The sequence below is a fragment of the Eretmochelys imbricata genome, chromosome 1 (genome assembly GCF_965152235.1).
Source record: "Eretmochelys imbricata isolate rEreImb1 chromosome 1, rEreImb1.hap1, whole genome shotgun sequence".
NCBI lineage: Eukaryota > Metazoa > Chordata > Testudines > Cheloniidae > Eretmochelys > Eretmochelys imbricata.
Window position 1 is genome coordinate 334,679,568 of NC_135572.1, and position 18,835 is coordinate 334,698,402.

Sequence of the window (18,835 nt, forward strand, 5' to 3'; positions counted from 1 at the left end):
AGAAAAACCAATGACTGTCAATATATTAATAAACAGGCATCTGCCTCTCCTTGCTTCTCAACAGCAGAATCTCAAGCATGATTAGAAGGCTGGAACAACTCAGCATAGCAGTTTTCACCTCTGAAGAACACACAAGGCAGCCATCTTTAAAAATGAAGAAGCACAGATGTGGCTCTGTTGATATGTAAAATATTTTAAAAGGTACCTTTCCAATACTAAAGAGTTGTTGGGTTATGGTCTGAAATTCCACAAAATAATAAATAATTATTTAATTGTTTGCCTTTGTAGGATAAGATTTTAAAAAGTGATTGATTTGGGGTGATTCAGTTTGTGGATACCTAACATCTTTGATGCTCATTATCTTCTGAAAATCAGGCTCCTTTAAGGTATCTCCAATTGGGCACCAGAAATCAATCATTTTTTGGAAAAGTCATGGCCTTAAACAATCTCAAACTGCACAGGATAAAACAGTAATTCAGTATAATTTAACTTGTTTCTTTTCCCCCTCAAACTATGTAATCCTGCTGGAGCATGGAGCCAGACTACTTAGCAAACTAGAGCAACATTTCATTTTATTGTGTTACATATATTTGTTACGAAAATACTTAGTAAAATTACACCCTATAGTACAAAACCAAGACTTAGCTGACCATGTATTGGTGGGCCACATCTCCAGTAGTGTTTCATAATGGCTGTAACATCAAAGGACTGAGATCTTGCATTGAGGGCCCTGGAATGGAGTGGGGGAAAATAAAATTTCACATCAGTTTTATACCAAACACATTTCTTATCCTGGTTATTGGGGCATGTTGCTAATAATAATCATAAAATTGGATTGGAAAACATATATTCATTGTTACTTGTTACTAATGATCTTGACACCCAAAGGAAGTGGATAAACATTCGACTGCATGGGATTTTTTCATATTTTCATTGGTTGCTGTTGTGAGACTATGAGAGAATGCTGGAGATAAAAGGTGCTGTATAAATAAAATGTAATGAGATGCATGAAAAGTAAATTCATAAGGTTAAAAAATCCAACGATTGACAATGTGGTCAAGTTTTTTTATGGACAAGATAAGATATTTGTCTATGACTTTGTTAGTATTAAGCTTATCAGTGCAATATGTAGTCATATCAAACTGTCAACTTAGTTTACCAAGTGTCTCAAGAATGTGCCTCCTCAAATATAAAATAATTCATGAGAAAAATATGATTTAAAGTAACGTTTTTATAGGAGGACGATTTTTGATTTTTACAAATTGTGAGGTAGTAAAACATTATGACTGTGTGTTTATTAAGCTACAGATTCTTAACTTTTTGCTTAGATAGATATGCTAGATTTATTCATAAACAGAAAATGGATTTTTACTCTGATTGAATCTGAAAAACTAAAGATTCTGCAAAAATGGTCCTAATATGTTCCATGCCCTTTTGGCCTCAAGGCATGATAAAGCAAAGTGTCTGTTTTAGCAAACTGAAATAGACATTAGCTTTGCATACCTATCTGATGTACAAAGACACAGCTCATTTTTGCATGCTAATACTTCCCACTGTGGGGCTGATCTTTTGATGCGCTGAGCCCTTACAACTTTCATGGACTTCAGCAGGAGTTACAGGTACTCAGCATCTCTCAGTACTGTCTAGTACTGTATCACCTAGATCATCTTCCAGACCGAAGCATACCAAAGTTTGCTTCTGTGAGGATGACAGAGACTGGTCTCCTCAAATCTACCGGAATAAATGCTACAGCTTTGGTACTTTTATTTGACAGTTCTGACTTTATTAACCTTTTCCAGGTGATGGCTGCTGCAGTGTTAGCATTTGAGCTGTCCTGCAGATGAGATCTTTTCTCTTTTTTATTTTTCAGTTGCAGAATCATGTTGAATATCACACCTTTTGGTCATACATCCAGAACTCATTGAGATGCTGTCAAGATTTAATCTACCCTAACATGTTCTTAATTTGCCCCTAAAATCTATCCTTCATAAATCAGACTTCATATGAGACGGCTGATTCTTTCCTGGGTGACTCACCACTACCAAGCCCAGATGCGGGGTCCCAACATTAATGGGCATTACCAGATGGTACTATTACAAAGAATGATACAAGTTCTGGAAGTAGAAGCAGTTAGCTCTGGAAGTAAATGTTTATAGGCAGCTGTGATGCACTTATCTTACACGCTGAGCACATAGCCAGTAAAGTCTGTTCTGCCTAAGAGTCTCTCTGGCTGAAAAACATTTTCTTAGATGTAGTAGCAGCCTAAAGTTATACTCACACAAGCAAACACATTATATAGTGCCAAAACATGACAGAACACATATTTACATTTCATACCACCCTTCAGCTCAGACTGTATCTTATGTTTCACTAGAGAGAGTTGGAACTCCTAGCCTACAAGACTAGGAACTCAACAGCAGTGGTGGGACCAAATGAAATGTTTCCACCACTTTCTATCTTGTACCAGCTTCATGGCTTTGTTCATCTTTAAACCTTATTGTTCTATGGCATTCTTCGCTGTGTCTATCCAACACAAGGACTCCTCGTTGTTTTTGCTGATACAGAGTAACACGGCTACCACTCTGAAACCTGTGTCTATCCAACAGTCATCCTCTATTCCTCAGTCATCCTTTTATCCTCAGTCATCCTCTATTCCTAGTTCTATGCTCTGTGGAATGTATTGCCATGTATGGAGTCCTTTTTGAGTCCATTTGTGACACATACCCTAACGACCACAATCATCTTTCTTGAATCTTCTGTAATAGTATTATTTTTTGCCCAAGCCATTTGCTTATTTCTTAATTTTTTATTTTCTGCAGTCTTGAAACTCTCACTGCTTCTCTTAGCCAGTTCATTTCTGCAGTCAACATCTTTTGTTCAAAGGCTTTCTTCATACACCAACATTTCAACCTCTATAGTAGTATTGGCATGTCAGTTGTCTTATATATGACAATTTTTAGTTTAATTGAAATTTCTTTAGCCTTCCAGAGCTTGTAGAGTTTTCCAAATGCAGTAGCGGATGGTCTGATTCTTCTTTTTATGTCACCTTCAAAATTCTAATTCTTCAATGGTAGGCTTCCAAAGTACACACATTTTTCCATTTGTTCTAGTTGTCTTATTCTTTGTCTTCAAGTTTGATCTTTATGTCTTTCTCTTGTCTTCTAAGTGCCATAATTTTTGTGTTCTCCATACTGATCTTCAGCCTGAATTTCTGCTTTTCCAGGCTACCTTGTTAGTTATTCTCTGTAAATCCTCCTTGGTCAATAGGAGGTCAGTATCATCTGCAAATCTAAGGCTATGCACTGTCCTACCGCATACCATGACTCCTGCCATTTCATCTCTTATGCTATCACCATTATTGCTTCCAGTACCAACCTGAACAAGTCTGGTGATAGCATGAATATTTGTCTTACTCCTATGGTCCTCCTGAACCACTCCATCAGCTTCTTGTCCATTCTTGCCATACTCATCAACTTGCTGTAGATGTTTTCTATAAACTTGATCAATTTTTCAGGGATGCCATACGTTCTGATAACTTTCCATAACTTTTTGTGCCACAAGCTATCAAAAGCCTGTTTGAAATCTATACAGTTGTTGTAACAGGTTTGGTTATGTTCTATGTACTTCTCTGATATCTGTCTTATCACAAATAACTGATCCATTGTACTTCGCCCTGGCCTGTTCCTCTGCAAACAGCACTTTCACATACCTCTTCCTTCTCTTTTGCAATGTCTTTGCTGTGACGCTGGCAGACCAAGTGCCAGGTCTTGCGTAGGTCCCTAACCTCATTGACCACTGACAAATGCATAGCTGGAAACCAGTCTGGTTCACCTATCTGTTAGCCTTGTTAAAACAGATGTTAAGTTAATAAGAATGTGTGTTTAGTGTTTAGACTTGATGAAATGCTTGTAGGATGCTGTATGTTTTGATTTCATATCATCTGTAGCCCATGGCATAAAGTTTTATTGAATGTTTGCAGTGTAAACCCCTGTAATTGTGTAACTCACCAAATAGGAAAGAAGCAGTAATTAGTGTAAAGTGCTGGTCCTGCACACCAGAAGGCACACTTAAACCAAATAAGCCATAGTGAAATATCAAAAGGCAAAGACTTTGTTGAATGCCCTCCACCCCACACCCATTAAGAGGAGACAGGCACCAACACTTGTTCCATCAGTTTGAACTCTGGGGGAAGGGAATAAAAATGCCTGACCAGAAGGAACTGGATCACTGTGCTGGTTGGAATTTGTAGAGGGCAATATTTCTAAGCATAAGCAAGGGATCCCAAAAATGCTTAGATTGGTTTGGCCTAAAGGACATATAGAGTTTGCACATTACATCAGCTTCAATTATTTTTTGAAACTTAAGACTGTCTCATTTGTGTGTGTATGTTTACCTGCTTTAACCTTGTAAATAGCTTTCATTTCTTTTTCCTAATTAATAAATCTTTTGTTAGCTTTTTATTGGATTGGTTACAAGCATTGTCTTTGGTGAGAGATCTAAGGTACAATTGACCTGGGGTTAGTGACCGGTCCTTTGGAACTGGGAGTAACCTGAATATTGTTGTGATTTTTGGTGTAAGGGACTGTCTGTCACAAAGGCAAGCTTGACTAAGTGGCAAGATAGATTGGAGCACCCAAGGGGAGTGTCTCTCACTCAATGTTCTTAAAAACCTCCAATGGTGGAGATCCCACAACCGTAATTTGTTCCAGTGCTTAACTACCCTGACAGGAAGTTTTTCCTAATGTCCAACCTAAACCTCCCTTGTTGCAATTTAAGCCCATTACTTCTTGTCCTGTCCTCAGTGGCCAAGGAAAACAATCTATCACCTTCCTCTTTATAATAACCTTTTATGTACTTGAAGACTGAGTGTTAGGGGGCTTATTCCTTCACTCACTCACTTCCCTGGTCCTTGTCGCATGAACAGAGAGCAACAATACCTGAAGTCCAAAGGTGCAAACAATTCGATGTTTATTGGGGTGAACTTCCAGCAAGCATGATTCCAGTTTCCTTCCTTAGTATCCTCCTTCCCAGCTCTGACACCACAGAGCCTTACACCTGTGTCCCTGTTCCCATTCCTACCCTTAGCAAAACATGATTCCAATTTTCTTACCCCCATTCCCTGTTCCCATCTCACACACCCACATGCCCACCCCCACCCACACCCACTCACTTCCTCATTGACTACAGATTATATAGTAAAACTTGAGTTCTGCTTAGCTATACCTTAACCAATCATTTTCCTGAAATTTAACTAACCAATCCTAACATATTGTAATATGATTATGTAACCAATTATATCCTACCACCTTAATTACTTTACACCCAGCAAAATTAATTATACAGCAGACAGGAACAATCACAGAACCAGACAGAGATTATACAGACAAACAATAGCAAAGTGGGAACTATAATGACAAAACAATACAGAAGTGAGGATTTCACATACCAGCTATTGATAAGTGAGTTCTTGCCAGACAGGATGCTATCAAACTAAGTTTCCTTTTACATTTTCTAGGCACTTCCCTTTCTCTGGAGGTGATAGGAACTATCAGGACAGGATTGTATTCCTAACAGCCGAATAGCACCTTATTTCAGTGTGACTAGTTTGGAATGTGAGGATGTGACCGTTCGCTTCCCAGCTTATGGCTGCCTCTGCTGCTTAGCCAAAGGCCTGAGCCTAAGAACAGGGCCACAAACTTTCACAGTAAGAGAAGGCCCTTACACCGGCAGACAGTGATTTCTTTCTTTTATACCTCTAGAACTAGCCAAGCGATAAGAATACACCTAAATTCTTAGAGTATAGGCCTTTACAGACAGGCCTGAATATCTATATCCTAACACTGAGCAAGGATGGAACACTGCCTGCTGCCAGAAGTAACCAGCAGCCAGGTTCCTTCCTGTAAAGGAGAAGTTTCCTGCTCCCCTTGTAGTGCTACTGCAGTCCTCTGACCTGTATTGCTTCCTCAGCCCTTGCAAGTCTCCATATAAATGTTTACAATGAATTTCTCCTGTATACGGATGCTCCCCAAATCCCTAGTCTAGTCAGCTCCTCCTGTAGGTCTCCCACTTGCCTCCTGAGATATTCTACCAGTAGGCACCTCTCACGCTAGATGGTCCCTCCAGCCTTGCTTTTTATGACAGGACAGTGCAGGCTACAGTCTGCAAATCTACACTAGGACCTGGGCATCCATAGTCAAGTTTTCTGTCTGGACACAGGTGTAGGTGGAGGAGACGGGAGCAATATTGGTATTGCCAGTGGCAACATGGCCTTTCTGAACCATGCTGATTTTATTCTTTCTCCCTCCTGCAAACTCCCTCTCAAACACCTCTGTTTGCAGCCCCCTGTTCATTAGCTCCCCTTGGCCATTTAGGGAATGTCTACACTACAAACTTAAGTTGACCTATGTTAGGTTGACTTTACTGCAATGGTTCGTGTCCACACTACTGTCCTTGTGTTGGTTTTGCATGTCCTCACCAAAAGCGCTTCCACCGACTTAAGAGGGGCAGTGTGATAGCCCAGACTATCAGCTCAGCATACAGCTCCCCACCAGGAGCCCAGCTGCCCATTGCTCCTGCCCATGTAAGTTCCCTACTACACCGACATCATAACTCCACCTCCACGAGAGGTGTAGGGCTGATGTTGGTGAAGTTAGGGTGACGCAGTGTCCATGTAGACACTAAACATTACTTACATTGGCATTTAGCTGTCATTCTTGTCAATTTCACAGCTCCAGTTTTCCCTCTGGGGAACGTGGAGCCGAGAGCTGGGGGAGTCAGCTGTGTTCCCAATGGGGAGAGTGGAGCTGAGAGCCCAGGCAGCTGGTATTCTCCCAGTGAGGAGTAGGGAGTGGAGAGCGCTGGCAGCAGCCATGTTCCTGGCATGGAGCGTAGAGCTGAGAGCCTGGGGTAGGGTTGCCGACTTTCTAATGACACAAAACTGAACATTCTTGCTCCACCCCCTGCACAGAGGTCCTGCCCCGCCCCACCCCTTCTCCAAGGCCCTGTCCCTTCTCACTCCATCCCCCCTCCCTCTGTTGCTCGCTCTCCCCCACCCTCACTCACTCACTAATTTTCACTGGGCTGGGGCAGGGAGTCAGGGTGGAGGAGGAGGTGAGGGCTCCGGCTGGGGGTGTGGGCTCTGGGGTGGGGCCAGAAATGAAGGGATCAAGGTGTGGGAGGGAGCTCCAGGTTGTGAGAGGGGGCTCTGGGTTGATGCAGGGGGTTGGGGCACGGGAGGGGGTGAGGGCTCTGGCTGATGTTCTGGGCTCTGGGGTGGGGCTAGGATGAGACATTTGGGGTGCAGGAGGGGGCTCCAGTCTAGGGGGTGGGGCTGAGGGGTTCAGAGTGTGTGAGGGGACTCTGGGATGAGAGGGGAGTGAGAAGGGTACAGGCTCCAGGCTCAGGGTGTGGGCTCTGGGGTGGGGCCAGAAATGAGGGGTTCAGGGTGTGGGAGGGGGATCCGGCCTGGGCTCGAGGGGTTTGGAGTGCAGGGGGGGTTCCGATCTGGGGCAGGGGGTTGGGATGCAGAAGGGGGTGCGGGGTGCTGGGGGAAGACTCTGGGATGGAGTTTAGGTGTGGGGGGGGGCTCAGGGCTGGGGCAGAGGGTTGGGGGGCAGGAGGGGGTGAGAGGTATGGGCTCCAGGCAGCACTTACCTCGGGTGGCTCCCCAGAAGTAGCGACAAGGCCTTCGGCTCCTAGGCAGTGGGGCAGCCAGGGGGTTCTGCGCACTGCCTTCATCTTCAGGCACTGCCCCTGCAGCTCCCGTTGGCTGCGGTTCCCGGCACGTGGACAGCACATGGAGTCCCCCTGGCCTCCCCATTCCTAGGAGCCGAGAGACATGACGCCGCTTCTGGGGAGCCACGCGGAGCCAGGGAGGGAGCTTGCCAGCCGGACTTTTAACGGCCCAGTCAGCAGTGCTGACCAGAGCCGCCAGGGTCACTTTTTGACTGGATGTTCCGGTTGAAAACCAGACACCTGGCAACCCTAGCCTGGGCAGCTGCCATACTCCTGGTGGGGAGCCGAGAGCCTGCGCGGAAGCCATGTTCCTGGCAGGGAGTATGGAGCTGAGAGGCTGGGCAGCTGCCATACTCCCAGCGGCGAGCCGAGAGCCCAGGTGGCAGTCATTTTCCTGGTGCAGAGCTGCGGAGAGCTGAGAGCCCTGGCTCTCAGTTCCCCACACTGTCCCTCTTAAGTCAGTGGAAGTGCTCCTGGTGAGAGGGGTATAGACATGGGTACACCACTGACAGAAGGAGGATAGTGTGAACATGAAAAACCTGAAGTAATTACTGTGGTGGCTGTAAACTGACCTAACAGAGGTCAACTTACGCTTGTAGTGTAGACATGCCCTCAAATTCTGGATGGTGACCTCAGTTTCAAACTTTCTTTTTAAAAGGGCTTTTTCCTTCTTCTTTTCCCCCTACCCTCTTCCTGCCATGGTTATTCAGGGTGTGGAAATTCTAGCCAGGATGTCCTAGTGTCTTCCCATTAACTCTAATGGCCCATCATTTGTCTTTTCCTGGGTTATACAATGCTAGGTGCATGAAGCTAGTCTCCACTGGTTGGGGACAGAGCCCCTCCCTCCCTGAATGCCCACTGCCCCACTCTGAGGTGAAGGCAAAGCTGCCTACAGATTATAAGCCCAGTTTTCTATATACACAAATAATAAATTCATAATCTCAGTCTGTATACATATCTCATAATGACCATTCAGTTTAACATTACCAGCTTTCATAAAAGATATTACTTGACCTATTTTTATACCGCAACAACATTATATACAATCAGTTGATTCAACTGCTTACTCTTTGGGGTTCAAATTCCCAGTTCTCCTGTTGGAGTGTCTGGACCCATTGTCACAATGGGTCATTTGTAGTCCTACATGACCATGTGACGTACATACATGGACACGCACACACATGGACGCACACACATGGACTCTGTAATGTTTGACATTTATTCCTTGTTTGAATCTCAAAAATCCCAGCTCATGGAAGCTGTGGGTTTGTTTGTTATAAAAGTCTTGGTGAAAGCTGACATCGTAAAAAATATGAACAGTTTTTGCATATTGGCATCTGAATTATACTGGTGTATAGCAGCTTTCCAGTCAGCAGTTCCCTTTTGAATAATAATAATATTTTGATCAAGCTTTATTCAATATCATGACTTGATTCATAAATAAGTTACATGGATGTTACACAATTTTGTCTTTGATCTTTTCAGAGTGATTCAAAGCCTGCAGTGTGCCTTGATCCAAATAAATAAATAAAACAGAGGTATAAGGAAAATGCATACTGACATGTACGCAGGTTTTGGTAGAGTTCATAGTTTCACAGAGAAATCAAGTATGGTATTCTTAAAGTAGAAAACCATCCCTGGACAAATGCCCTATATTGAAAACTGATTTTTTTTTATTTACAGTTGAGTGAATCCTTCTTGATAAATAGCAACAAGCACATTTCTTTAAACTCCGAAGTAGCAACAAAATGTCAGAAGAAAATGACATGTTTGGTGATTTGTGTGGTGAAAGACATAATTCAAATGGTTTCTGCTGAGCCCCTTAGGGCTGGAGCAAGTGTAACTGATTTAGTTAAGGGCGCAAGAGGCAGCCCACTATCATCCCCAGTTTTAATGGAAGACTTCTTTTTTGTTTGTCTCTTAACAGCCAAGGACTACTTTGTGCCTCCATTCTCCATCTGTAAAATTGTGATAATTCTTCCCTCATATAATAATATGGTGATAACCCTCCTGAGAAGCAGTGAAGTATCATGGGGAATCGAATTTATAATCCTCGAAGACTCTGGTGATGAGAGGGAACCACATAAGCACCTAGACAGTTTATCAACAATCTTAGTCTAGCTATCAGTCTGGGGTTCATTCTCAGCAGAAAGCAATTCAGTCAGCGCTCACTATTACAAAAGCTGTCAGTGTCTAGTATCTTTGAATCCTATTAGCTTTGTCATCAAGCTCTGAAGTTAAACAGCAGTTCTGTTGTGGTCCCAGAAACAGTAGAATCCTGGAAACCATCTTTTGATACATTGCAAAAAGAAATTATAAATGGGAATCATCATCCAATGGGAGTGTTTCCAGTGGGGTCCTATAGAGATTTGTTCTTCATCCAATGCTATTCAATATTTTTATCAATGATCTGGAAAAAAATATGTACAATTTTCAGATAACAAAAAAATTGGTGAATTGGTAAATGATGATGGGGATGGGAAAGGTAGGCACACTTGAAAACTGCATTTTAATACAGCCAAATGCAAGGACATACATACATCTATTATCTAAGAATAAAATATGTAGGTCACATAAAATGGGAGACTGTATCCTGAATGAAGTGACAGTAAAAAGGACTTGTGGATCATGGCAGATACCCGACTGAACATGAGCTTATAGTGTCATGCTGTAGGTAAAATGGCAGATGCAATCCTAGACTGTATAAGTAGACGAACATCAAATAGGACAGGGGAGATGCTTATGTATATGGCATTATGAGGCCATTATTGGAATACTGTGTCCAGTACTGGTGTCCACACTGCATAAAGGATGTTGACAAATTGGAAAGAGTTTAGCAAAGAGATACAAAAATGATTCAAGGTGTTGGAAAAATGCCTTATATTGAGAAACTTAAGAAACTCAATCTATCTAATTTATCCAAGAGAAGGTTTTAGGTGACTTGATCATGGTCTAAAGTGCCAAAATGGGTGTGATGGGGTGTACCAGGTCTTCGTGGCCCCCTGCTGGAGGCCCCACAGCTTTGCTGCACCTGCACCCCTGTGATGTTATCTAATTAAAATATGACCATGCAAATCATTGTTGCTACCACTGTTAAATAATTGCAACAAAACTTATACAAAGTGTGATGCATGGCCAGAAAGGGTTAAGCAGCTTACAGGCTAATTGACCAAAATTCACTCTATGACCTGGCTGGAAGGCTGAGCCACAAAAGTGGAAATTTAATAGTGATGGTAATTAAACATTGGTGCAAGCGTCCTAGGAATGTGGTGGGTTTGCCAACATTTGCAATCTTTAAATTAAGATTGGAGAGCTTTCCAAACGGTATGCTACAGTTTAAACAGATGTTATGGGCTTGATGCAGAAATTCCTGGGTGAGGTTCTGTGGCTTATGTTATACAGAGGTCAGACTGGATGATCAGAATGATCCCTTCTTGTCTTAAAAATCGATGAATATTTTTCTGTCCAGCAGAATGTGTCATTACTTTGGACCGCTGAGTTCTAGAAATCATTTTAAAAGGCTATGCTCTTCACTTCCTTCCTGTGGCAGTGCCCTATTTCTTCCCAGTAAAGCTCTGTGAGCATGGGCAGCATGTGCCTCCCACATTTGAGCAGGCTGGCCCATGCACTGGAAGCTCCCCCATCACCCGGGTCATGGCTCTGCCATGAGGCCCCACCCCCTCTCGGCCTCCTCACCTGAGGCCCCTCCCATGCTCCAACCCTGCTCCACTCCCTCCCCTAGGCCCGCCGCCCACTGCTGGTCGAGTCCCTCCTCTCCTCCACCCCTCCTCCGGGAGGCCCTTACCGCTGGTCGAGTCGCACCTTTCCTCCACACACCCCTTCCCCCTTGGCCCTTGCCATTCGCACTCTCTGCCCCTCCTCCGAGCCGAACGCTCTCCCCGCCCGATTTGAACAAGTACAAAAACTTGTGGGGGAGCATTTGCTGCCTCCAGGTACCCCTAATTCCTGCCTGCTGCTTACCAAGAGGAGGGACACGGTGAACGGTGGGGCCTTGTGGGGGAGGAGGTGGAGAGAAAGGATGCAGTGGGTGGTGGGGGCCTCGCAGGGGAAGGGGGATGGAGGAGAGGAGGGATGCAGTGGGGGGGCCTCACAGCAGAGAGGGTGGAGGAGAGGAGGGATTCAGCCAGAGGCAGGCAGTAGGAGCCTGGGGGGAAGGGGGAGAGCAGGGATGGGAATGCAGGTGGGGTCACCACAGCCCAGGCGTCTGCTCTCTGAAAGGCGGTGGGTAGGTGGCTGCACCACAGGGAAGGCTTAGCCTCCCCTGGCCTATTATACCCACCACCTATGTTTATGGGAATTTGTTGAGGGAAAATGTTTTCTTCCTGTTGCTGTTGGGAACAATGGAACAAGTCCCTAAGTCTTGCAAAGGATTGTGTAGCAGCCTTTCTTGTTGTTTCTGCCCCTTAACGCCACAGGAGCACTCTGTGCCTCCATTTTTTACTCCTATAGAAAAAAGTAGGTCTTTATCCTATTGCAGATTTCTGGTTCAAAATGATCCACAGAAACAGAGCACAGTATTTCCCTTCCCCTTTCAGTATCTTCAAGCTCTTAGATTTCAACATCTTAGATTTTATATTTCAAAGCAATCAAACAGAAAGTCACCCAGAATCCAATTTGCCAATAACCACTTTTAGTACAAAGTGCTCTTGCCAATAACCACTTTAGTACAAAGTGCTCTGTCTCTTGTGGGCTAGAGACAGCTCTCTAATTCTTGACCCAGGTACCTGTGGTGAGAAACTGAGAATGGAAGGTGTGGTTAGATTATTTTGAGCCATTACATGAGACGTTAACACAGATGCTAAAATCTGTGCCAACACAGATGCTAAAATCTCTTGCAGCTGTAAAAGTCTTGAACTTCATCACCTTGTCAGACAGCATCTAACTCAGTTCCTCTAGAAAACGTTCCCATTTTGGGGAGTCTCTAGATTAACTGGATGTACATAGTGGATTTGAGCACCAAGGGTTTCACATGAACCTCATGTCCAGTGCGTCCATGCAGGCTGTAGGGTTGCCAACTTTCTAATTGCAGAAAACCGAACACCCTTGCCACGCCCCTTCCCTGAGGCCCTGCCCCAGCCCTTCTCTGAGGCCCTGCCCCCTGCTAACTCCATCCCTCCATCACTCGCTTTTCCCCATCCTCACTCACTAGCTCATTTTCACTGGACTGGGGCAGGGGGGTTGGGGTGCAGGAAGGGGTGAGGGCTCCAGCTGGGGGTGCAGGCTCTGGGGTGGGTCCAGGGATGAAGGGGTTGGGGTGCAAGAGGGGGCTCCAGGCTGGGGCTGAGGGGTTTGGAATGTGGGAGTGGGCTCTGGACTGGGGCAGTGGGTTGGGGTGTAGGTGGGGTATGGGTTCTGGGCTGGAGGTGTGGGCTCCAGGGTGGGGCCAGAAATGAAGGGTTCAGGTTGTGGGAGGGGCTGGGCTGGGGCAAGGGGTTGGGGTGCAGGAGAGGGTGGGGGCTCCAGGAGGAAATTTGGGTGCGGGAAGGGGTGAGGGGTGCAGGCTCTGGGCAGCACTTACCTCAGGTGGCTCCTGGAAGTGGCAGCATGTCTGGCTTCTAGGCGGAGATGCAGCCAGGGAGGCTCCGCGTGCTGCCCCAACCCACAGGTGCTGCTCCTTTAGCTCCCATTGGCCGCAGTTCCTGGCCAATGGGAGCTGCAGAGCTTGCACTCAGGGCAGTGCGCGGAGCCCCCGTGACCTCCCTTCCCCCTAGGAGCTGGACATGTCGCCATTTCCGGGAGCTGCGCAGAGCTGGGCAGGGGAGCCTGCCAGCCCCACTGCACCGCAACTCATAGGCACTGACTCTGTGGGTGCTCCAGGGCACGCTCAGGGGAGGAGGCAGGGAAGAGGCAGAGCCGGGGCGGGGATTTGTGGAAGGGGTTGGAATAGGGGCAGGGAGGGGCTGGAGTTGGGGCGGGGACTTTGGGGAAGGGGTTGGAATTCGGGTGGGGTAGGGGCAGAGTCGGGGCGAGGCTGGGGGCAGAGGGGGGTCGAGCACCCTCCGGCACCAGCAGAAGTCGGAGCCTATGCCGCAACTGGACTTTTAATGGCCCAGTCAGGATTGCTGACTGGAGCCGCCAGGGTCTTTTTTCTACCAGTGTTCTGGTCGAAAACCGGACACCTGGCAACCCTAGCAGGCTGGACATATCTCAAAACAAAATGGAGTTTACCACTGATGTAACAGCAAGATCTTCTGGGCTCAAATCAGGAATGAAATTCTTCAGAGTACATAAGAAATCTAGTCCCTTTTACAGGAAGCAAAAGATCTGGCTTTTTCATTGTTGCTGCAACGTCTGTAATGCCTTAAAATACGTTTGAAAATACTTGCATTTGATTTGCCTCCAGATTTACAGTTTGAAAACTTAATAAAAGCATCAACTCAAGGCAGCAAGGTGAAAATAATCCTTGGGTCATTGCTGCTGTGTAAAAGTTTACCAACCTGTTTTTCAATTTTGCATTGATCGAATTAAATTTTTCTGTTTTACTAGAACAGTCACTTGCTGAGATTTCTTGGTTGTTTTTCTTTCCTTTCTAGTATATACTTTTCATTTAAAAAGCACCTGCCTCATTCTATCTTTCTGAAATCCAGATATTTGAATAATTTCTCTTTCAAAGATGCTTGTCCTAGTCAAAGTGATATTACATAACCTTTTCCACATCTGTTAGCTTCAATACTGCTTACTTTCAGTCGTTTCCAAGAAAGCTGATGTGATATATTTTCAAACTCCCTCAGCCCAATATTTTAAGCAAGTGGTGTTGTCTAATAATTGTGTATCATATGCACACACACACATACACACACACACACACATCTTGCCAGATGTAGGACATACAGGTTTTAATGGGAGAAGGTTGTTTCTTAGTTGGTGTGTGCTAACAATTAAAAACAAAAATCCAAAATATTTCCCATTTAACTTCCCTTTTAGGCCCTACACCTGCAAACAGTTAATCACATACAGAACTTTTCTCATAACTGAAGTGAATAGGACTACTCCTAAGGGTTTAAGAGTCCTATATTTTAACATATTACTGAAATTATTAGTTATACAATAGTTACTTATACAGTACAGCTACAAAAGAATTTAATAGGAAATTCCATATAATCATAGGACTGGAAGGGACCTTGAGAGGTCATCTAGTCCAGTCCCCTGCACTCAGGGCAGAACTAAGTATTATCTGGACCATCCCTGACAGATGTTTGTCCAACCTGCTCTTAAAAATCTCCAGTAAAGGAGATTCGACAACCTCCCTAGGCAATTTATTCCTGTGCTTAGCCACCCTGAGAGTTAGGAATTTTTTCCTACTGTCCAACCTAAACCGCCCTTGCTGCAATTTAAGCCCATTGCTTCTTGTCCTATCCTCAGAGGTTAAAAAGAACATTTTTTCTCCCTCCTCCTTGTAACAACCTTTCATGTATTTGAAAAGTGGTATCATGTCCCCTCTCAGTCTTCTCTTTTCCAAACTAAACAAACCCAGTTTTTTCAATCTTCCCTCATAGGTCATGTTTTCTAGACCTTTAATCACTTTTGTTGCTCTTCTTTAGACTTTCTCCACATCTTTCCTGAAATGTGGCACCCACAACTGGCTACAATATTCCAGTTGAGGCTTAATCAGCATGGAGTAGAGTGGAAGAATTACTTCTCACGTCTTGCTTATAATACTCCTGCTAATACATCCCAGAATGATGTTTGGGTTTTTTGCAACAGTGTTACACTGTTGACTCATATTTAGCTTATGGTTCACTATGACCCCCAGATCCCTTTCTGCAGTATTCTTTCCTAGGCAGTCATTTTCCATTTTGTATGTGTGCAACAGATTTTTCCTTCCTAAGTGGAGTACTCTGCACCTTATTGAATTTCATCCTATTTACTTCAGACCATTTCTCCAGTTTGTCCATATTATTTTAAATTTTAATCCTATCTTTCAGAGCACTTGCAACCCCTCCCAGGTTGGTATCGTCCGCAAACTTTATAAGTATACTCTCTGTGCCATTATCTAAATAAGTGATGAAGATATTGAACAGAACCAGACCCAGAACTGATCCCTGTGGGACCCCACTCGTTATGCCCTTCCAGCATGACTGTGAATCACTGATAACCAGTGTTCACTCTAATTTTTCCCACCCATGTGCAGAATGAATTTTGTTATGTGCACCAATATGGTGGTGATGACACATCACCTTCATATTGGTGCACACAACAAAATTCATGTGGTGGGTGGGCTGAGGGGTTCGGCGTGTGGGAGGGAACTCAGGGCAGGGACAGAGGGTTGGGGCGGGGGGATGAGGGCTCCAGCTGAGGGTGCGGGCTCTAGGGTGGGGCGGGGGATGAGGGGTTTGCGGTGCAGGCTGCCCCAGGGTTACGGTGGGGAGAGAGGACTCCTTCCAGCTCTCTCTCCCTGCAGCAGCACCTGGGCTGGGGGGGGGGAGAGGTGCCCCTCCCCCAACTGTGGCAGAGCCAGGGCTGAGTTGGAGAGGGGATGGGCTCCCCTGCGCGGCATTTAATAGGCTGTTTCGCAGCTGTGGAACTTACAGGGAACTTAGCTAATAACTACTCTCTGGGAACGGTTTTCCAACCAGTTATGCACCCACCTTATAGTAGCTCCATCTAGGTTACATTAACAATTAATGCAGTGAGCTGTCTGCTACCTAAATTTATCCTACACTTCCCTATTTGATTTTCATTTACCCTATAACTATTTTTATTGCTGTAGTAAATTAGAAACGTGAGGTTATTGCATTAATATTAGTCTCATTGGTAAATTGCTCTGGTTTTGCCAACAAATTACTTCAGTTATACCTCAAACAAGAGGTTAATTCTTTGCTTATTGTTATCAAAAATCAGGATTTAAAAAAAACCCCATGAGCATGGACTCTTTCTTTCTCTGCATCCACCCCCCTTAATTGCAGGATTATTGTACGGAGATATAGGCATAAAACTGAGACGTCTGTAGAAAATAGGCTGAGGGACCAGATCAAGCTGACTAGGAGACAGGGTTTCCTATTAGTCTCAGTAAGCAGTTTATCAACCCAAGGGAAAATTTATCTGCTTTTTTATAGATTGAGAAGTTTAAGGGTTTGTCCTCAAATGTGATGGCTTGTGTTTTGCTTTATATTGCAGTTTAGATGCTTTGCTGCTTTTATACGTATAGATTAAAAACTTTGTCAACTGCATATTGACAAAAATGCCTTGGGACTTGTCTTTTATATTCTTTCGGAAACTCACAAAAACAGGAATGATGTTAAACACAGTATTAGTGTGACTATGTAACAGCAACAGAATCACAAGGGGTTTTAGCTCAAATCCTAAGGTCAGATGCCACATGAAAGAAAATTTGCTTAAGATAAATTTTTCAGCAGTTCTGTGCATAATATAAAGGGAGGAGAATTTTTCCACAGGATTATGCACTTCATAAATGCAGATCCCACTCTATGGGCCTTACTATAATACACTATGGCCATTTTATGCTGCTCTGGCTATGTAAAGGGACCTTAAAGTGGGCAGAAATGGCCTCTGGGGAATATCTCCTGGGCAGACAACCTCCTTTTCTAGTGTACAACTGGTATAAGGGTGGTTTATGCCAGCCCTGCTGTCAGCGTCTGGGATAGGGGCAGCTCAGGACATGGCTGGACATGGCAGGACATTCTCTGGAACCATGGAAAGTAGTACTTAAATTAGAGTAGCCAAAAGGCTGCTCTAATTTACGCTAAGGACTATGCAGGCCCCTGCACAGCCCCTGACTATAGGGAACACAATGGTAGCTAAAAGCTACCCTTGCCCCGTCCCCATCCCCCACTTCCTGACTCAAGCATAGGATCAAAGTAACTGAGAACCAGGCTCTGTGCTTCTGGCTACAAGTTACCGATGACAAGTGGCTGCAGATCAGCATTTCAAATACTCACATGGTCCGAGTCAATAAACTCCCAGTCTGGGCCTACGTTTGGTGTTTTGGTTTTTGTTAATTCAAGGTGCCTTGTTCTATATAATAAGCTTCCTAAGTAATAGTTTAAACTAAGAACACACTGATTGCCTTAGTAACTGAGAACAGCATTTTTGAAAGGCACCTGTTTACAAAGAAACACCAGTGTCCTCTCTGATAATCTGGGTTATCCTAGGCAGAAATGTTATCACAAATACCTGAAAAGTGGAGGTAGGTTGCCTATGCCAGTCTGCCACTAGGGGAAGCCCATTGTTCTCTGTTCTCTAGGGCTAAAAGAAGATTGCTCATATTTTGTCCTCAGTGTAGTCTATTGCCCTTTCAATATTTCCAACATCAGATACTTAGGAGGCTGCCAAACACTGAATTATACAGGCTATACCTATAACCGAACAATTCAATTTGTTATGCATTGCAGCATTCTGCAGTAGAGATTGAGGAATTCATGTCAGTGAAATGAACAGCATTTACCAATCATGCCTTTTGGCTATAGTCACCTAAACTGTGCCATGAAAACAATACAAGCCTGTAGTATGGCACAGTACACACTACACTACACACTACAGCTAAGGCTTGTGTGTGACATGCCTCCTATTTCACTGACATGCATGCCATCAGGCACTGCAAGGGTATGTCTACACTACGAAATTAGGTCGAATTTATAGAAGTCAGTTTTGTAGAAAGCAGTTTTATACAGTTGATTGTGTGTGTCACCACACAAATGCTCTAAATGCATGTAGTCGGCGGAGTGTGTCCACAGTACCGAGGCAACCGTCGACTTCCGGAGCGTTGCACTGTGGGTGGCTATCCCACAGTTCCCGCAGTCTCCGCTGCCCATTTGAATTCTGGGTAGAAATCCCAGTGCCTGATGGGGCTAAAACATTGTCACGGGTGGTTCTGGGTACATATCGTCAGGCCCCCGTTCCCTCCCTCCCTCCTTGAAAGCAAGGGCAGACAATCATTTTGCGCCTTTTTTTTTGAGTTACCTGTGCAGACGCCATACCACGGCAAGCATGGAGCCCGCTCAGCTAACCGTCACCGTATGTCTCCTGGGTGCTGGCAGACGTGGTACTCCATTGCTACACAGCAGCAGTTAATTGCCTTTTGGCAGCAGACAGTGTAGTATGACTAGTAGCCATCATCGAC